The sequence below is a fragment of the Petaurus breviceps genome, unplaced genomic scaffold (assembly GCF_028583685.1).
Source record: "Petaurus breviceps papuanus isolate PSGF00001 unplaced genomic scaffold, PetGlider_PUasm1.0 90594, whole genome shotgun sequence".
Classification (NCBI taxonomy): Eukaryota; Metazoa; Chordata; class Mammalia; order Diprotodontia; family Petauridae; genus Petaurus; species Petaurus breviceps.
In genome coordinates, this window is record NW_027187281.1 from 5,081,068 (window position 1) to 5,102,378 (window position 21,311).

Genomic DNA, 21,311 nt, shown 5'->3' on the forward strand with positions numbered 1-21,311 from the left:
AGAGAGAGAGAGAGAGAGAGAGAGAGAGAGAGAGAGAGAGAGAGAGAAACACACACATATACACAATTACCTCCAAAATAGAAAATCCAATTTAAGACTAAATTAGTTTCATCAAAATTTTATTTTTTACCCCTAATCACATTGTATCTAGACAGAATTAGACATTAAAAATATGCTGAAAATTTTTATTTTTCCAGCTTGGCTAAGAACAGCACAGTAAATGATCATCAAGCTAGTTGAGACATTGGAATTTTGATCAATCAAATACAGATTTGCATATTGACTTTATAGAATTGCTAAGAGAGAACACAAAATTATGTGAATGAGTTCTCATGGATCATATTAGATGAAGCTTAAGACAAAAAAATTGGCAACTGTGCATGACCCATAGCAGCAGGAAGTTATTAGAGAAGCCTGCAGTTTTCATGGAGAAGAGCATTTTACATTTTTATTGAACTGAATAATTTTAAATTAGAATTAATGGGGGACAGCATGGTCCAGTGGATATACAAGAGACTGTATGATATCTTCTAGTAGCCACCTTTACTCACTGTTCACTTGGTGACTTTAAATAATTCATTCTGTGTCTGTTGATGCCCAGCTCACCTAGGAAATGGGCAAGTCTTTTCTCCTATTTAAGTATTAACTTTGAATAGAAAAAGGACATCCAACCTTCTCCTGGCAAATCCTTTTAGCTTCCATTTATTGACACTTTCAGCTCCACTTAAACCTGCTAGGGCTAGGCTAAGCCAGTGCTGTGATTCACCCATTCCCATTCTAGTGGGCTACTTCTCCTTGTATACCCACTCAGTTCTTCCTATCTGCAAGGTTCTTTGTTTTACTTTTATCTCTAGGTTCATTACATGTTTTGTTCTGTGTTATGCTTTTCTATTTATGCATGTTTGTCCTCTACTGGGCTATAAGCTCCCTGAGAGCAGGGACCATATCTTTTCTAAATTGTTTCTTCTTTGGTGTTTAGTATGGTATTGCTTCCTGTACACAGTAAGTACTTAACAGATGCTTGTTGAACTGTAATAAGATATGTAGCATCTTTGCTCAATTCTAGCCAACCATTACTGATGAAAACAGTAGTCTGACTTCTAGGGACCCAGAATACCATCAAATGAGAATTTGGAGAGTAAACCTAGAAGGGGGTGCTATACCTCTCTTAACCATTATGACCATGGGCCACTCAGTTCCTGCTTCTTCACTCAGCTTGAATTCCAATAAATGTAAACATGGGATATAGAGTTGGAAGAGAATTTAGTGGTCATCTAATCCAATCCTCTCATTTCACAGGTAAGGAAACTGGGATCCAGAGAAATTTAGTACCTTGTCCAAACTCACATAGGAGTGAATGAATGAGCAAATAAAAGTATCATTAACCACTTACTATGTCAAAAACTCTAAGGATACAAATAGAAAGACAAGATAGTCCCTTTTCTCAAGGAACTCACAGTTGAATGGGGGACACACCATATATATGCAAGGTTTTAGTTAACAGCCAGATGCAAAAATACTGTATTCCTTAGGGTGCAGCAGCAAAACAAAAGGTAATGCCTCTTCTTTAGTGTTATTTTCACTGATAAAAGAATATTTCTGATGTTGAACCACTTGACAATGCCAAAGACTAATGCAGTGGTGGGGAACCTATGGCCTCAAGGCCCTCTAGGTCCCCAAGTGTAACCCTTTGACTGAATCCAAACTTCGCAGAGCAAATCCCCTTAAAAGAATTTGTTCTGTAAAACTTGGACTCAGTCAAAATGCTGCACCAAGAACCTAGAAGGCCAAAGTTTCTTCACCCCTCCTCTAGTGGAAAGAACTTTGTTTTCTAGGTCTTGAGTACCTGTGGCTGTAGTAATTTAGGGCTAGTTGTCAGGATACATCTTCACAGATGTTGTTTCTCAGATTGAAGGCTTGGGGTACTGGAGTGGAAATATTACTGTTCTCAAGGTCTTTGGGTTCAGGGTTCTGACCTGTGTCCATTGGGGTCTGAGGGAAGATGGTGCTCAAGACTGTGGTGGTAGTTCCCTCAGGATAACTTGCTGTTTCAGCTAGGCTGACTTGCTATGTGGAGGTTGGTTGGCAGTTGGTGGAAATGACTGGATCCTTCTCTATGGTTGTGAGGGCTAGTCTGGAAACAGAGTCAATATTCTGGGCAGCAGTTGGTCAACAGTTGTTGCTGTCAGTGGTAAGGAAAATAAGCCCATTCTTCACAAAGATATCTTCCCTAGATTATGGCTGTAGTTGCTGAGCTGGAAATAGGTCTAGTGCTTGGTGCAGGGGGAGGGGGAGAGTGTTGCAACTTCCAAAGCTTTTGAGTACAGTATCCTTGGCTATCTCCATTGGTATCTAAGTGGGGAATGACTGTCAAAATAGTGGTGGTGGTGTCTTGCCTTCTCTTTATATATTGTCTTCCTTCATTAGAAAATGGCAGATGGTGCATTTGATTCCAAATCTAGCATTATTTCCACATTCCCTCTTACTTCCACATTCTAAAAAATAATTGAATATTTACAACATCTATAATTTTGTTGATGTAGGTATTTCCTCCATTGATGAAGATTGCAACCTTTCTATAACTTAATAAATGGTCCTTGAGAGTTGCTAGAAATAGAAAGTTCTTCCCTCTATGACAAACCTTAAAATGAATCTCCCTGAGCTTAACTAGGCTGAGCCTCACGCAATAAATGCACAATCAGTCACCAGGTTCATTTTCAACTGCCTTAAAAATTGGTAGAACCAACTAAAGTTTGCTTGAGAATTCATGCTATAACAAAGGATGACAATTTAGTAGAATGTCCTGTTGACTGAGACATTTTATAAAAGTAACACCAATGGAATTTTATACATTCAGTTCTTATCTTCTCAACTAGAATATAAATCCTTTCAGGGTAATGATGAGTTTAGGTTGTGTCTAGAAATGTTGGAGTGCAAGATTGTTTTGAAAGTATTCACTCAGGCTTCTCCAAAGCAAGTAAAGGGAGGAATACAACACACCTGCCCTCTCCCTTAGGGGGCTGCCTCCCCCCATTAAGCTGGGGTCTCCTCGAAGCTTCATCTCCCTTAAGAGATGGAGGAGCCTGCTTGGTATGTTGATTTACCCCTATTAAACTCCTTTACTTGATTTAGAGACAGCTCAAGTGAATTCTTTGAGCACAACCTTGCACCCTAACATTTTGGAGTGCCCCTGAAGCTCATCATTTCTGGCAACCCAACATGGTGTGACTGTCTCAGCCCTAGACCCTCTCCAAATCAAGGTAAGCCCATAAACACATTCCTTTAATTGCCAGCACCCCAGTCTAACTGGGGTAGTTTGGGGTCTCTGCACCATGTTTGCAGGATGTTGCTAAGTGAAGGATGTCTTGCTTGAGAACCTGTGTTTTTCCCCCTCCCAACAGACTCTGTGGGAGGCAGAATGGAAGGGGAAAGTGACTTAATGGGGGCAGTTTCCTTCCACATCATGAGACTCCCCACTAGGAAGCTTTTAAGAGGAAGAGGTAGAACTAAAGTTTATTTGAGTAAAAGTTTAAAAAAAAATCTTAAGACTCTTCTCCCCATGGTTCCAGCTCTAGCCAGGCTGAAGCTACTGTGAAAAATTAGATCAACTAAAAACATCTTAGCTGATTCTGGAGGCTTTGAGATTAATCATTAAGGAGTTTAAAAATTGACCGTTTTAAGATTGCATAAGGAAACTCCTCAGACTTTGGGGCGTTTTCCTGTTGATTCCTCTCACCCCAGATTGGATTGGATGAGTGTGGTACTGAAGAGTTGTAGGGGGGGCTTGGGTCACCCTTCCCACTTCCCACTTGAAGAGTCGGGGGGGGGGGGCAGTGGCTGCAAGGGCTCAACTAGCAGCAGTCCTGTGCTCCTTGGCACCCCACAGCCAGACTTTCTGGGCAAGGCTAGGGAGTGTTGCCCTTCAGTGTATCCTGCCCACTCTCAGACAGGTCAGGGCTGTGAGCATCAGTGTTCCCTGGGCCCTGCTGCCAGGATTTCAGTACTGTGAAGGCCCAAATATTAGTTACCCCAGCCTCTAGGAAATACCCCTCTAATAGTATGAAGTAAGAAACCAGTAAGCCTCTGCACTTGGTCAACTCACCTTCCTATCAATAAGTTTTATATGTGATAATTTGGAAATGTAATTGATGTCATCTTAAGTTTATTGTTTGTATTATTGTATTTCTAAATTATACTGTAAAATTCTCATATATTGTAGAAATGGTGTTGGACAAAGCAATTTTTTGTCTGAAATTTGTTGCATATGAATTGGGCTTTTAAAAGGATGTGATAAAAAAAATCAGATAATTCAAAAACTGTTAAAGTTGTAGTTTCAACATGTTAATGATGAGATGAATGGTTTTCTGCACAAAGTAATTTGGAAATTCTGGTTCATGCATTCAAGAAGACTGAAGTCACCTAATTAGAATTGGTTTTGTTTCAAGTTTCAAATATGTATTATTGTTTCAACTTGGTGAACTTTTGTATTAGTTCCAGAAAGTGTGGGGTTTATGTCAGTCCAGAGGGAAATATTATGGGGTGGACAGGCAGATCAGTCCTTTGGTCCCTGTGGTACCCCATATTTTGTAAATTTACCAGATCCTTCTCTTGTTATTAGGTCAAAGTCAGGAGCCTCTTTTAAGGAATAGTTATGTGAGTAAAGTGGAGTAATTTAAGAGCTACCTTATCTTGTGTTATCTTTATGGGAAATTTGGTTTACTTATGTTTGTTATTTAATCAGTAGGAATGTATGCAAACTACTCAAGACTCACCTTAAAGATATTCCCATTGTTTAAAGGGATTCTGAGAACAGTAGTCTATGTTTGTGTCCATTTGAACATGGTTAATAAGTGAACAATTTCTACTATAGACAATGTTTTGTGAAATCTGTTCTCTATATAATTTAGGATTATTATATTTACACATCCCACGTGTTTTATTGTTTGCTATTAAGCATCTTAAGCAAAATCTTTTATGTAATGTTGAACTTAAGAAGAGAAAAATATCTACCTAGTAGAGAACTAGTACCTAGTTCTATCAAGTTGTGATGAATCTCTTACTGTCACCAGCATGAGATACTTATTATCTAGAACATGTGAACCCTTGAGAGCTGAACCCACCTGAAGCTCTGATTATGGGAACTTGCTATTCAAGACCTTGTGGGACTGTTAACTGATATTATTCCTGGGTCTGACTATATGTACGATCATAAAGAAACGTTATTGAGCCAATGATCCATGGTGCCAGCAACCCCATGAGGTTTTACATCTATGAACTTCAGGGGGTATTCTCACAGGAAATGCTGGGAGAATGACGATTTTCATGAGCTGAGGTATTATTCTCTTGACTCAATTTCCCCAGTATGAATATCTGTAGCAGCAACTACCCCAGCATCCCCAGGGTGTCTGCCAACACAGGTTCTTAGATCTGCTTTGTTAAAGGAAAGCAACTCAAAATGGGTTAACAAGCTTACTTTAATCAGTCAAATATATATTGTTTACCTAGTTCAGGGGGAAAAGGTCAGCACCCCGAACTTCAGAATACACAGACAGAATTATCAAGACAGAAACAGATCAAGTAGACAGCTTTCCAAACTGTCCAACCATTACATCCATACCCAGTCAACATCTGGCTTTCAACATCTGGGTTTTTTCAAAGCCGGGGGGGCTCTGGACAACAGCTTCCCACAATCCAGATCAAATCACAGAACACTTCTCAAAGTGAGCCCCCAAAAACAAAGCTACACATCAGGGCTTATATAGCCTTCCCCTGGCTCAGAGAATGTAACAAACTTTTGGACCCACTGGCCAATCAAAAAGTATCAACTGAAAAACAAGCCTCCCACCCCAGGCTCCAGGTGCACTTTAGCCTAGGGGCAGGGAAGATCTTTAAATTTGCATTTACATTACAATCGGCCCCAAGATCTTTTATGCCCATAGCATAGACAATTTACTTTTGAATTAGCACAAAGCATCTCTTAGGTCATATTTTCAAGATACAGAACTAAAGTTACCAAAGTGGCTACTGGCCCTTAAACAAACACAAAGTACATAGCATTATCACTTCAATTCAAAACAAGAGGGCAAATAAAGTTCTGGGGGGGGGGGTGTCCTTCCCCTCACACAGCTCCAGCCTCTGCTTCCAAGTACAGAGAGGGGGTGGGCAACAAAACCAACAAGGTGGGGTCCTTGGGGGTCCAAGGCACTTCATCCCACCCACCATAGTCACAAGTCCATCCTCCCCCTGGGTCCCAAACTGTGGGATGCAGCCAGGAAACACATTCAGTGCCCCTGCTTTGCTGCTCAGTTCTTATCTTTTCTGGTAGCTGAATTCCAAACTCCTGGGCTCCTTCTCCTCCCAAAGGCGGCAGCCACTCTGGGCTTCTGCCCAGGCCCTGATGCAGGCAGCTCACCATTCCTGCTCTCAGCTCAGCGAAGTCTGCAGGCAGGCCATTCTTCTCTCCTGGTCCATGGCTCCACAGAATCACAGCTACCACAACTGGGAAACAAACAATTATCCCAGCCCCCATACTTTCCTTTTACTCTGCAGATCCTATTTGTGACGCCATTTTGTAGCAGCAAGCACCCCAAGCGTCCCTAGGGTGGCTACCACCACAAGTTCTTAGATTTGCTTTGTTAAAGGAAAGCAACTCAAAATGGGTTAACAAGCTTACTTTAATCAGTCAAATATGTATCATTTATCTAGTTCAGGGGAAAAAGGTCAGCACCCTGAACTTCAGAATATACAGACAGAATTATCAAGACAGAGAAACAGATCAAGTAGACAGATTCCAAACTGTCCAACCATTACATCCATACCAGATCAACATCTGGGTTTTTCAAAGCTGAGGGGGAAGGGGGGACTCTCAACAACGGCTTCCCAGAATCCACATCAAATCACAGAACACTTCTCAAAGTGAGCCTCAAAACAAAGCTATACATCAGGGCTTATATAGCCTTCCCCTGGCTCAGAGAATGTAACAACCTTTTGGACCCACTGGCCAATCAAAAAGTTTCTACTGAAAAACAAGCCTGTCACCCCAGGCTCCAGGTGCACTTTAGTCTAGGGGCAGGGAAGATCTTTAAATTTACATTTCCATGACAATATCCCACCTGGATGACTTTAAACCTGACCCAATGCAGTCGGTCTTCTACATAACTTTTACCTGGGATTGACATGAAGTTAGGGGACTATTACTCCTTTACTGTATGGTTATGTTGCTTTTCTTTTTTTATAGCAAATTTCTATAATCAAGAAGTTTTGAAAGCATGAGACTAACTCTATTAAATAATAGATTAATACTGGAACATCTCTGAGTTGCAAGTATAAAATTTGAAGTTATTTGGCCTAGATCCTCATCAGCTTCCACCCAAGCTTGCAAGTAATTTAATCTAAAGTAGGAAGCCACTGAGTTCTACTCTAGCTTGTGTGGAGACAGATTCTTTCTTCTAGAATAGTTCACCCTAGACTGGGAGTTAGCTAGTATTTTTTCTCCACAAACTTTTTCCTCTGTTGGTACTAGGAATGGATAGTTCAGGTTTATGAAGATTAATGAAGAGAATCCCTGGGTTGAAATTGACTCCATAGCTTGAGAAAGTAGGTTTTAAATGACATTGGTTTTAAAAACAGTTGGTGGAGTATGGAATATGACTGAAATGTAATGGAAATTGGATAGTCTGAGTAATGCATTTGAAAGATTTAGAAAGATAAATAAAGGCTTAATGGAAAATATGAAAGGCAGATAAGAAGGTTTGGGGACAAATGGGGACATCCAATCCCTCCTGTCCTGGGATAGTTGTTCTGGGTACCCTGGTGCCAGTTTGAGATGGTGTAAGCAGGTACAGGATGTAAAGAATTTTATTTTAGGAAGAATAAAAATTATGTAGCTTGATTTGAAAGTTAATAGACAAAGGTATAGAAAGAGGGATCAGAATAGAGGCTGCCATTCTAGCCCCTTTCATTCAGTTATAAAGGGGGAGTCTGTACTCTTGTTAATGATGAGGTGCAGGCTCTGGGAACCCCCCTTGAACTCTGATTAAATCTTCCCATTTGATGAGGCATTTGCATGAGGCCATAAGCCTTACATTGTGGCTGGACCCAGACCTCTGTTACTAGCTTAGCCCTCCACTGTCCATCTACTTCCCACCCTTGAGCCTATCAAAACATCAATCCTCTTGAACTGGCCCAGCCCACCATTGTTTGTAGTCTCTAGGTGGCCTCCAGCAACTTCACACCCTTAATCACTCATTGACCTCATCAACTCCTCCTGAAGACCCTCCCTAAACTCCTCCTCTAGACTACCCCTAGATTCTTCCCACAACCTTCTGTATATAAGACCCCATGTGGTGTGAGAGCACCATAGAATTTTCTAGCACAGAATTAAACTCTGTGTCTAATATAAGTGAACTTTTAATAAACTTTACTTTTCTTTTCCTGAGAGAAGACTTGAGTCGAATTCATTCCACAGGACTAATGTGTTGGTATTTTGGGGTCTTGAGTACCCTTAACCTCTTCATTTTTATGGTTCCCTGACCAGGAAACACTGCTAATCTCAAGCTCTTCTCCAGCCAGGACTGGAAGGTACCTAACCCACTCTCTTTCCCTATTCCCCAAATACCTCAGGCCCAATTACTGGAGATGGCCTTTGGAGTCTTTAATAACAGAGACCTTGTTGACCTGGTTGCAGCAGAGGAGAAAGAACGCGGGGAACAAACCAGAGACAGAGTACATGCTCTATTCTTGACTGCTGCCATAGCCAGGAAACGGAGTACATGCTCTATTCTTGACTGCTGCCATAGCCAGGAAAAGCCCCTCCAGGGCACCTCCCTTGGAAGAAGACCAGTCACTTGGGCAGTGGGAAAACCTGTTTTCGATGTCACAAGCAGGGTCACTGGTCCAAGGAGTTCCCCTCCAGGGCAACCCCCCCTCCCCCAGAGGGAGCCCCAGGAACCAACGCCTCTAGAACTGTGTCTATCTGACTAGGAGGAACATTGGAGGAAGGATGGTCACCAAGGTCAAAGTGGTAAAGCCACCTCCCAGTACCCTGTCCTCCAGTCTTCTCAAGACTCAGAATGACAGGCAAGCCTGGGGCTTGACAGTGCTCCCACCTTTTCCATGTCCTTTGCTGAACTCTAGGCAAAGTAAGGTTACCTACTTTATTATGGCTAAATTCTCTTTTCTAACCAATTGATTCTACCCTCCCCTTGACCAGCCAGGTCAGGGGCATGGAAGGGGAAACTTAACAGATGTCTCCAGAAATACCCAGTTCCCTGCCTACTTGAGGATCTGTTGTTTGAACACTCCTTCCTTATGCTCTCCTCTTATCCTGTCCCCTTGTTGGGAAGGGACCTGTTGGTGAAATTTGGAAGCCAGTTTTCTCTAGTTAAGCCTCCTGGATCTCCCCATGTTCCCTCAAAAATGTGGGAGATAGTTGAGTCAATTGTTTGGGATAAAGAAATTCCTGGGTGGGCTATTTCTGCCATCCCAGCATTTGTTTTTGACTCCTAGATCCTAAAGTGTCCCCCCATCATGGCCTATATCGAATTAAACCCAAGGCCTGGGAGGGATTACAACCATTAATTGCTACTCAAGGGCCTGACTCATTCTTTCTAGAGTGAGGCCCAGACCAAGAGGTGAAAGCTTTTGAGACCTTGAAAGCTAAATTGACCACCATGCCAGCATTAGCCCTACCTAATCTAGGAAAACTTTTCCCTCTGAATGTAGATGAAAGGAGAGGACAGGCTCTGGGAGTCCTAATGCAGTCCTTAGGACCTGACCTTAGGCCAGTTGCCTATTTTTCAAAACAATTAGATTCTGTGGCTGCTATTGCTTTCCATGTGCTAAATGTCTATGAAACAATTTAGAAAAGAAAGAGATATCTGACAACGTTTTGGCCTTGCCAGTCATCTTTAATTCCAACCAGGAAAATTGTCTTCTGTACCAAGGAAATTGTCTTTTCTCTATTTTTTTTTGGGGGGGTGCCTTTTTGGTCCTATTTGTTTAACCTCCTTGTCAGGTTTGTCTCCTCCAAGGTTCAAGCCATCAGCCTCTGGAAGACCACTAAGACTATGCAAATCTCCAACCAAATCCAAGTTCTCCAGCCCACTGAACCTGTTTGAGGGGGGAATCAAAATGAAGAGGTTAAGGGTGCTCAAGACCCCAAAATACAAACATGCTGGGTCCTGCTAAATGAATTTGACTTGTCTTCTCTCATCCAAAGAAAAGTAAAGTTTATTAAAAGTTCACTTGTATTAGACACAGAGTAAGTCTGTGTGGTGCTCTCACACCACATGCTATGAGATGGGGTCTTATATTCAGAAGGCTGTGGGAGGAATCTAGGGGTGGTCTAGAGGACGAGTTTGGGGAGGGTCCTCAGAAGGAGTTAATGAAGTAAATGAGTGATTAAAGGTGTGAAGTTGCTGGAGGCTACCTGGAGGCTACAGACAATGGTGGGCTAGGCCAGTTCAAGGGTGAATTGATATTTTGACAGACTCAAGGGTGGGAAGTAGATGGACAATGAAGGACTAGGCTAGTAGCAGAGATCTGGGCTCAGCCACAATGTAAGGCTAACCTCAATCAAATTTCAAATGGCTCTGTAGGAAGAATTTTAGCCCATACTCACTCATCATCCCCAGGACATGGCATAGGCTCTGTTCCAGTCAACCTCCCCCAGAGGCCCAGTGAGGCAGCAACAGCTCTATGCCCCTTGTCAGCCTGAAGTTGTTAAAGAAGAGGAGACCTCCACCCATGTCCACAAATGAATTTGGGTCCCCATTGTTTGAAGGGGGATTAATAAGGAATACAAAATCCTTGCCCTTTTTCCCAAATGAATTTGGTTGCCTACTTCTTGATGGGGGAGATGATGAGATCCAAATGCCCCTAAGCCCAGGGAAAATGGGTTGAACAGTGGAATAATGTTGTGCCTAGATATTTGTGAGACTCTGAACTACTGTCCCTAATTATGTCATCTCCCCACCCACAGCAGGTTTTCCTCTATAAAAATTCCTAAACTCTTTTGGCTAGTGGGAGTCTTCCTTAAGTGGAGGGCAGCCCTCTTAAGTGGTCATCTCCCTTGGGGGAAGCTCCTCTCCCTTGGGGGAGGTTGACTCTTCTCCCTTAGGGAGCTGCCACCCCCTTAAGCTAGGGTCTCCCTTAAAATTTCTCTCCTTTAAGGAGGGTTCTGTGTGGTATGTTGTGTTGTATTGTGTTACACCCAATAAATGCCTTTACTTGATTTTGAGTGAATTCTTTCAAGACAACCTTGCACCCCAACATTTTGGGGGTGCACCCTGAACCTCATTAGTAAGGAACCTCATTTATTTTACTTCCTGAAGAATCCTCATAAACCTGGCACAGTACTAGGCATAGAGTAGAAACTTGGTTGTTTGTCCTCCATTTCTAAAGAGGACCAATGATTTTACTAGGGTGAAATTAGGTGTCGACTTCTGCATGGATTGGATTTAAGTGAGGCAGAGTGGCACAAAGTCATCAGCCTCACTCTCTCTTCCAGAGTCATCAAAGTCCAGTAGCAAGACAAAAATCAGGATGACTGGCAAGGGACCAGGATGCAGTGGATGACCTTGGTGTCTTTGATGTCTGACCAAGCTCTAAGAGGTCCACAGTTCCTGCTTCAGCTGCCTTTGTGACCATTGTTACAAATTGTTCTCAGCTGTCCATTCTACCATCTTTAGATGCTTGGGGTAGATATCCCCCTAACTCACCAGCAGGTTTGAGGCTTGTCAGTTACACACCACCTGGTTTAGTCTGTCTGCCAAGATGCTTTTAGTGGGGTGTGGCTGCTGCTCACGCTATAGCTTCTTAGAGCCACTGGTGAGATTTGGGAGAATGGTGGACACAACAATTGAATGAGCAGTCCTGGAAAGGGCTCAGCAAATACTACAGGTGCTGGTCCTCCCTGAGCATCTCGTATACCCCAGAAACTTAGTAAATGATAGTTGAATGAATGACTAATTAAAAATTGTGGGGAAAATCAGGATAGACCTTAAGCATAAAAGAAATTAGCTTGCACCCCAAGGAAGGAATCTTGTAGGAAAGAAGTCATTTGGATAAAAATTAAAAACAAGGTTATTAGTCATTAATCACTTTTTTTACGTCTGTCTTACAGGGTTGGGGTTGGGGGGGAGGGGAAGGCATGTCACAAAGCTCTCGGGCTACATGTTGTTGTTGTTTGTTGTTTGCTATAGAAGTGAACCATGACATCAGTGAGGTGAAGCCATGACCCGGAAGTGAATTGGATTAAGTGAGGCAGAACCATACAAAGTCATCAGTCTCACTTTCTCTTCCAGGGCCATCTGGGTCCAGTGGCCTGATATAGGTCAGGAAATGAAATGGAGTACTATTGTGCTGAAATTTTATCAGCATAATAATCCAGGATTTTAGAGGACTAATAAGGAAATATGATATCCCCCTCCTGATAAAGAGGTGAAAGACTCAGATTCAAAGTGAAATAAATGGTTTTTTGGACATGGCCAACATGGAAATTTGTTTTGTTTAAGTATACATGTATAGTGGATTTTAGAGGGTTTATATATATATGTGTGTGTGTGTGTATAGTATATATAGTGTATCTATATAGTGTGTGTACATATAGTATATATAATGTATGTATATAGTATGTATATATGTATATATTCTATGTCTACATACCTATATACATATATCATATATATCTCATATATACGATATGAGATATATATATATATATACATTTTAAAAGAATTCCTATTTCTAATCTAGCCCATTCACTAGCGTAACTTTCACTATATAATATGTCCAAGAAGCTATCCCTTAGCCGTTGCTCAAAGACCTCTAAGATGTCCAAGGAGGGAGAATGCCCTGCCGACTGTGAGCTCCTTGGGACTGTTCTTTGTATCCCCAGAACAGTGCCTGACAAATACTAGGTTTTAGATAAAAGCTTGTCGACTTACCACCCTCACAAGATCCTTTTGGACCAGTCTATTTGCTAGGAAGTTTTTCTTGACCCAGAAAATAGGATGGACAAAGGGTTTTCCTTGGTTTTGGTTATTTTGTGCATCATTTGTTCAATCAGGTACTTGCTGAGTCATGAATCTGACCAGATTTTCATCTGTAATTTCCTGGAGACCTAGGTGATACTTTAGGTAGATTATTTAGGGATGGGTAGATAATTCCTGTGCCTCCCAACTATCATCTTCCACATTGAAACAAGCAAAAGAGAGAAAAGAGAAAAAGTACTGGATTAATTCAGGAAAATTAATTTCTCAAACTAGCTCTGCCACTCACTATGTGATTTTGGGCTAGGCACTTCCCTTCTCTGAAACTCAGTTTCCTGTATTGTAAAATGAATATGGTGATTTAGAGGATCTCTGCAGTCCCTTCTAACTTTCTTTGATGAGGAACAAGGTAATGCAGAGAGTTAATAGAAGCAATTGACTGAGTTATGCTGGCTGGTTAATTAGTGCTATTGGTGGGTGATCTCTGCCAAAGCAGCAGGAGGTGACAGCCTGCAAGAGTTCAAGGATATGCATTTGGCATTTCTGCTTAAATAGATGACTCATAGTGCCCTGCATAATCAAAGCAGCCTGCCAGGCTTCTGTTTCCAGTCCCCCCACCCTCACCCCAATAGACAACCTTCACAATAGTGATAGAATTAATAAGTCGCAATTTCACGTCTTTTACCTTCCACCAAAAGTGTTCAGGGCTTTCTTAGGGTCTAGAGGCCATGTCAAAGAGATTAGAAAGATAGATAGATAGATAGATAGATAGACAGACAGACAGACAGACAGACAGATAGATAGATAGATAGATAGATAGATATGCCTATAACTATAAATACATACATGATGTAGATTTAGATTAGACATATATGTGTTTATCTATATACATGTTTATATACAAATATGAATGTGTATAAATACATGTGTGTAAATACATATGCACACAGATACATACAGATGCTATACATATGTGTGTACCTATGTATGTATATGTATATATGTATATGAAAAACACAATTTGTATCACAGAAAGTGTCCTAGTCAAGGAGAAATAAAAACTAGAAGAGAGAGGCAAATAGTTTTACTTATTTTTACTTACTAGGATCAATTGCTAGTTTGCTAAAAGTAGAAAATGAAATAGAATGAAAAGGGAAAGGGAGGTAAAATGATTGTGCTTGAATGGTCAAAGGGATTATCCAAATTGGTCTGTGTCTTTTAGATTACTTATTCTTACTCAGAAAACATTTTTTTTATCAAATGCTTTATTAACTTTAGTTTACATCATTAATTTCCACAAGATTTTGAGTTAAAATTTTCTCCCTGTTTTTCCCCCTACCCACCACCCTAAAATAGCGATCCCACTGGATATCCCCTCCTCCAATCTGCTCTCTCCCATATCTTCTCCAATACTCCCTCCAACTTTCCAGTAGGGCACGGTGTATCTCTACGGCCCAATGCCTGTATATCTTATTTCCCAGTTACATGTAAAATAATATTAATAATAGTATATATATATATATATATATAAAACATTTGATTTTAAAGCTTTGAATTCCAAATTCATTCCCTTCCTCCCTTGTCACCGACACTTACTGGGAAGATAAGCAATTCAATATAGGTTGTATACATGTAGCTATGCAATTCCATAGTGGATATATTATAAAAGACTGACTATATTTCCCTCCCTCCTATCCCACCTCCCACTTGTTCTATTCTCTGCTTTGATCCTGCCCCTTTTCAAAAGTGGGTGCTTCCAATTTCCCTCCCCCGCCAGCCTGCTCTCCCTTCCATCATCCCCCCTCTCATTCTCTTCCCCCCCTACTCTCTTGTAAGGTGAGGTACCCTATTTAGTGTGTATGTCATTCCCTCCCTAAGCCAAATTCAATGAGAATAAGGTTGACCCATTCCCTTTTGCCTCCCTTCTCTTCCCCTGCATTGTAAAAATTTTCCCTTGCCTCTTCTATATGAGATAGTTTACCCCATTCTATCTCTCCCCATCTCTTCGCATTATATTCCTCTCCCACCTCTCAATTTCATCTTTAAGTATCATCCCTTCCTATTCAATTGGTCCTGTGCCCTCTATATATCTATACCTATACACATATATACACACATTCACATATGTATTCATATACCCATATACCCTCCTATATAGACATATATATGTATGTATATGTGTATACACACACATTTCTATTCCCTTCAACTATTCTCATACTGAGAAAAGTTTCCTCAGTTACAATTATCATTTTTGCATGTAGGAATGTAAATAGTTCAACTTTGATAAGTTCCTTATGATTTCTTTTCCCTGTTTACCTTCTCATGCTTCTCTTGCTTCTTGTAGCTGAATGTCAAATTTTCTATTCAACTCTGTTTTTTTCATCAAGAATGCTTGAAAGTCCTGTATTGCATTGAATATTTTCCCCTGAAACAATTTTAGGCAGAATTGTTAGAAGAGCTCCTTTTTTTTCCCTTTTCTGGTCTTTCCAGTCAGAAGGAGATTTATCTCTAAGTACAAGCTAAGTTGATTTCTCTTATCAAAATGCCAGCTTCCATTTCTGTCAGTAGAAAATAGACTGACAGTCATGGAGAAATGTCTCCGGGAACATTAGGGGGAAAACCACAACTTTGTTTTTAAGGTCAAATGGAACTCTAAAGGCAAAGTATCCCTGGAATTGCTTCCTAATGGGTTCCAATTTGTCTTTATTCCTTCATCCAAAGTCTATTCACAAAATCATGACTTGTAGCTGAAAAAAGTCTGTCTAATGAGTGGCTAGGTGGTGAAGTGAGTAAAGTGCCGGCCCCGGAGTCAGGAGGACCCCAGTTCAGTTCTGGCCTCAGACACTTAACACCCACACACACACACACACACACACACACACACACACACACACACAAAACTAGCCGTGTAAACTTGGGCAAGTTACTTAACCCCAATTGCCCTCCAAAATGGCAAAAAAAAAAAAAAGTTTGGCTAAATGCACTCTCAAAATTGTTGTAACTTCCCTGGTGCAATTGCATTACTTTTACATATTGTTACCTGTCTGCAGGGAGATTTTTGAAAGTTTCTCTTATATCCATAAGCTCCATAAGGACAGAGATTCATTCCCTTGAGAGTTTGGGTGATTATAGAGAAATGGGAGAGGTGGTAGTGTCGGATATAGAGGAAGAAGTATAGGGAGGGGAGTGTTGTCAAAGGCTAGGTAGTTGGTTGATGGTTATAATTTCATATGATAGGAATTTAAATGAAATAAGCAATTAACCAATAAACATTTTTGAGCACCTACTATGTGATAGGCACTATTCTAAGCACTGGGAATCACAAAAGAGATTATCTTTTGATAATTTGTGTCCTAAAGGAGTTTATAATTTAATGGGGTAGACAACATGTAAACACATTTGTACAAAAGGATAGAAATGTATATATAGGCACCTTCAGAACTTGGGTTAGGGGTACCTAGATTTACAGACATAAATTAGGACAAATATTTGCATGAGAAATTTTTCTGAAGAGAAATTAATGGAAATGTTCTAACATGGGGTATGCTGGAACATGCATCATACTTAGTGAGTTCAGTGTTTTGTCACATTTTTCCTCTTTTCTCAACTCTTGTCCTCAGACAATAGGACTTCAACACAAATATTGATACTACTCAAATAACCCACCTCTGTGTTTATTTCCCATGAACTATTCTCCCACCTCACTTCAACTAAACCCAGAGATGGCCTTACCATTGATCTTGCCATCATCCACAAGTGTTCCACATTCATGAACTCAAGAGATGGCCTTTTCTGAGCATAACCTGTTGTCATTCAACCTGTGCCTTGCAGTGTCAAACCCTATACTTCACCCTCACTGCAAAGTCCAGTCTCTCCACCCCTCAGTTCTTTCCCAGGTCATCACTTTTGCATAGGCTATATTTGTCCCCCCTCTCTTGTCTTGTGCTTTGGAGAATCATTTCGAATCTATACTACTTTTCTCTCAAGTCTCTTACCCTTTATCCTATCAAAGATATTGCTCTTCCTAACTTAATCCTTGGAGTCAACCCAAACCAGCAATTTAGGCATAATCCTCTATTCACTCTCTCACCCCATATTCCTCATATGCTGCCAAGTCTTATCAATTCTACCTTTGTAACATCTCTTACCACCCTGGTGTAAGTCCTCATCACCTCCCACTTGGACTGTTGTAATAACTTTGTAGTTGATCTCCCTGTCTCAATTCTCTCTCCATGTCAGTTTGTCCTCTACTCAGCTGGCAAATTGATCTTCCTAAAGTGTAAATTTCACTATGACAACCTCTTATTCAATAAATTCCACTGTCTCCCTATTGCCTCCAGGATAAAACATAAAGTCCTCTCTTTGGCATTCAAAGTCCTTTACTACCTCCTCCCACCCCCACACACACTCACACATTTTATGATCTTTTTACAATTTACCCTTTTCAAACAAATATATACTTATGTACTCTGTGATCTTGTAAAACTGACTTCCTTATTGTTCCTCAAACAAGATACTCCATCTCCCAACTCTGGACATTTTTACTGGCTGTCCTTCATGCCTAGAATTTTCTCTTTTGTCATCTCTGTCTCTTGACTTTCCTGGATTTCTTTAAGTCCCATCTTCTACAAGAAGGTTTTCCCGATGCCTTTCTTATGTTGATTATCTGCAATTTATCCTGTATATAGCTTGTTTGCACATTATATTCGCTCTGCATTGGACTATGAGCATCTTAAAAGCAGGGACTGGCTTTTTTTTTTCTTTCTTTGTATCCTCAGAATTTAGCACATAGCACATCTACATAGTAGATGCTTAAAAAAGGCTTGTTTACTGGGGAGTGGGGAGGAGGAACTGCATCTGTGCCTTGCTCTACACAGAGAGATACATAGACTGATAACCTCTGTAGCACCACCTTGCTATTGCTGTTTTAGCCTGCCCCAAACATTTTATGTAAAGGAGATCCATAGAATAGCATCAGACTGAAGGAAACTGATAGCTTTTATGTTTTGTTAGAAGGTAGTCCATGAAATTATTTTTTGGGGAATAAAGGTTTACCATCAAGAACTGACAGTAGACAAAAGAGAATTTTGAACCCTAAATTAGATAGAGGCTTAAGATAAGGACCTGGATCCTGCTAGCAAAAGGAAGTGTGTTCAAAGATAGACAAGATGTCTATCAGTTCTAGCTGACTGGTTGACTGATTTGTGTTCCAAAAGGGTTTAGCTACTAGGGCTAAAACTCTGGAAATGAATTGGCCACTGGATTCTAAGCCAAAAGAGTGATAGCTGTGTATACTCTCATGAGGAAAAAGTAGCCCCTCAACTGAGGGGTCCAGCTGAAGTTTAGTAGACATGACAGCAGGAAAAGCTAAGGAAAGACAGAAAGGGAGAGAACAGCAGAAATTCTGGACACAAGGAAAAGTCCAACATGGATCAGTTGGTTAGTTGTTGTCTTTCATGCCCATAGAAGTTCAAAAATGACATCACTATGTTGGGGTCTAGATATAGTGTGTCTGAAGGCAGCTGATCAGACCACTATGGGCTTAGAAGGCTTTCCCAGAAATTGGGCACAAATAGTCCATATGAACATTTGTGGTATAGATGTCTTTAAATGTGTACATATTACATTTTCTTTGAGTTATAGAAATTGTACTTTGCTCATACAGCACAATGCCTTCTTTGATGCAGACATACATTACTGATAATCCTCAGCCAGTATCTCCCATGTCTCACAATTGATTCCAAAATTCTTCAAAGAGACCCTGAGAGTGTCCTTGTATCACTTCTTCTAATCTGCATGTGAGTATTTGTCTTATGTAAGTTCTCCATAAAATAGTTTTGTAAGCAAACATATATTTGGCATTTGACAAACATGGCACTCATCAGAATTGTACTCTCTGTAGTAGAGTTTGAATGCTTGGCAGTTAAACTCAAGAACAGACCTCACTGTCTGGTACCTTATTTTGCTAATTGATCTTCAGAAGCTCCCTAAGACAGTTCAAAGGAAAGTGATTCAGTTTCCTGGTATGGTGAAATACCTAGACAGAAAAGACCTAATGACTAGATGAAATCAATGGTCCTACTGCAACAGAAACAAGGGCCCCGTCAACACAAATGCCACTCTACATGTGTTCTGCGTGTATGAATCACCACTTGTGTACCCTCTTCCTGTTTCCCATTGCTGCTGTTTCAATGTGTGAGAGTGTGTGTGCCCTTGGCTTATGTAGAGTAATATTTTGCCACTACTTTTCTTCTTCTGCTATGGGTAATGCATATGATTAGGTTAACTATGTCCTATGACTCCCTAGCAAAAGTAAATACTTTGGCAGTGGCCAGTAAACTATAATTTTGAGTGAACACAAATCCACAGAGATGCTTAGTAAATGTGAATTGATTGTACATTTAGGTAATTTTTCTACGGGGCCCACAGGTGAGAATGTTCCTAGGGCTATATTTGTATTTCTTTCTAATTTTGTTTTCAATGAGTAGTGGAAAGAACTGAAAGAGAATTGGGTTCAAATTCTGACACTAATATTTATTAGCCTGGTGACTCTGGACAAATTTCTTTGCCTATCTGAACCTCTTTTTCTTTATCCAAAACATGTGGTTCACAACACATGTTAATAACAAACTCACCAGGTGCTTGTGGCAAAAGTGCTTTGCAAACCTTAATGTGCTATGTATACATGAATCTGTATGAATGTTCTATTGTTTTTACATGCTTTACTCCAGTCCCCATCACAATGGTCTGCTTTTAATGGGAACTGAATTTCATCTAGGCGAATATCCTGATAATAAGTTAGAGCCATGAGCTGCCTTATTCCATGATGCTCTCAGCTCTTCGATGGTAATAAAGTGCTAGCACTTCTTGAAGACATTCAATTGCATAGAAATTTGTGCTCCAGAAGAGTTCATGGCCTTTTTGTTAAGTTCAACTCAATATTATTCATGCCAAAGTGCCCAGACAGGAAATGAGGATTTTCACAAGTACTCAACATGCAGAAAAACAAATCACCAATTCTCCTTCCATTACTCCCTTTATGTCTTTCATTATGTGACAATTATTTTTAAAATCCAGTCTATTCCAGGGATAAAAGCAATGTTAGGGAATAACACACTGTAAAAAATATTGGAAAGAATGTGTGGAAAATAAGGATTGAAAGTCTTTTTTTGGGGGAGGAGGGGTTAGTTTTGTTTAATTTCCATTGGTGAAGATTTAATGGTTGTTGCTATTCCTTCATTTTCTTTCTTTTTAAAGTCTTTTTTGAATAACTCTTTTTCCCTGGCATGATCACAAGCTTATTAATAGCAACACATCTGGAATCAAAGAGGTAACCAGGATGTGGCAACTTAGGCTTTTCTCCATGGTGCTGAACTTGAGAAGATACTGACAGGACTGATAATCCTTCAGCATTAGAGAAAATAAAAAGCCATAGTATCTAGTTAGTCAAGAATAATTAGCTAAATGTAGGAATTTATGAGATAGCTACTCTTTCCCCAAATGCCATGCCTTGTGTGAGCTGTCTCCCTTCCCTCATTCTCACTAGGTTTACCATAAAGCAGCCTTCCTGTGTATCCAAGTCTCCTCCCATAGGAGTCAACATCCTGTGATCTCTGTTTACTGCAACCTTGAACAGAATGCTTCATTAAATGTTGACTTGAGGATTCTTTCCATGTTACTTGCCCTAGTTGCCTCAAGTACAAAAAAAAGTCCTATTCTTGACTTTGACCATTACAACTAGAAGATTGACAAGAAAGTAGACAAATTAAGATCCTCTTTTACGGTTTTTATTTTTTTTTTGTTAGGGAATATTTCACATGCAAAACTATACCTGCATTAATAGGTAAATACAATTGTTCCTCTGAAGTCTAGTTTAGAACAAGTTGCCAAAGGTGAGAGGTTCATTTCAATCTCACTCTCTATACATTAGATCTTGAGCTTGCCTCGAGGGGCTTTAACCTTGGCCTAGCCCTCATCTATGAGTTATTTTTCTTCCACTGAAGCATGGATAGCAAATAACTGACATTAACTAAAATGAAGCTGATAGAGTTTCAGCAGATGATATGTAACCTGAATGAAAGAAAATGTCTTTAAAGCTTCTTAAAGCATCGTGATTTCATTTTAAGAACTCCAGGGCATTGCTGTCAGACAGACTTCTCGGATATCTCTCCCTTAACAACTTGCTAAGCCATAGTCATTTTTTCTTAATGTAAAAAAAAATTTAAGACAATACAGTTTGGAAGGAAAATAGGAAAATATCCTTTCTGTCAATATAAAAATCCCACCTCATTCTATTTCAATTATCTGAAAATCGAA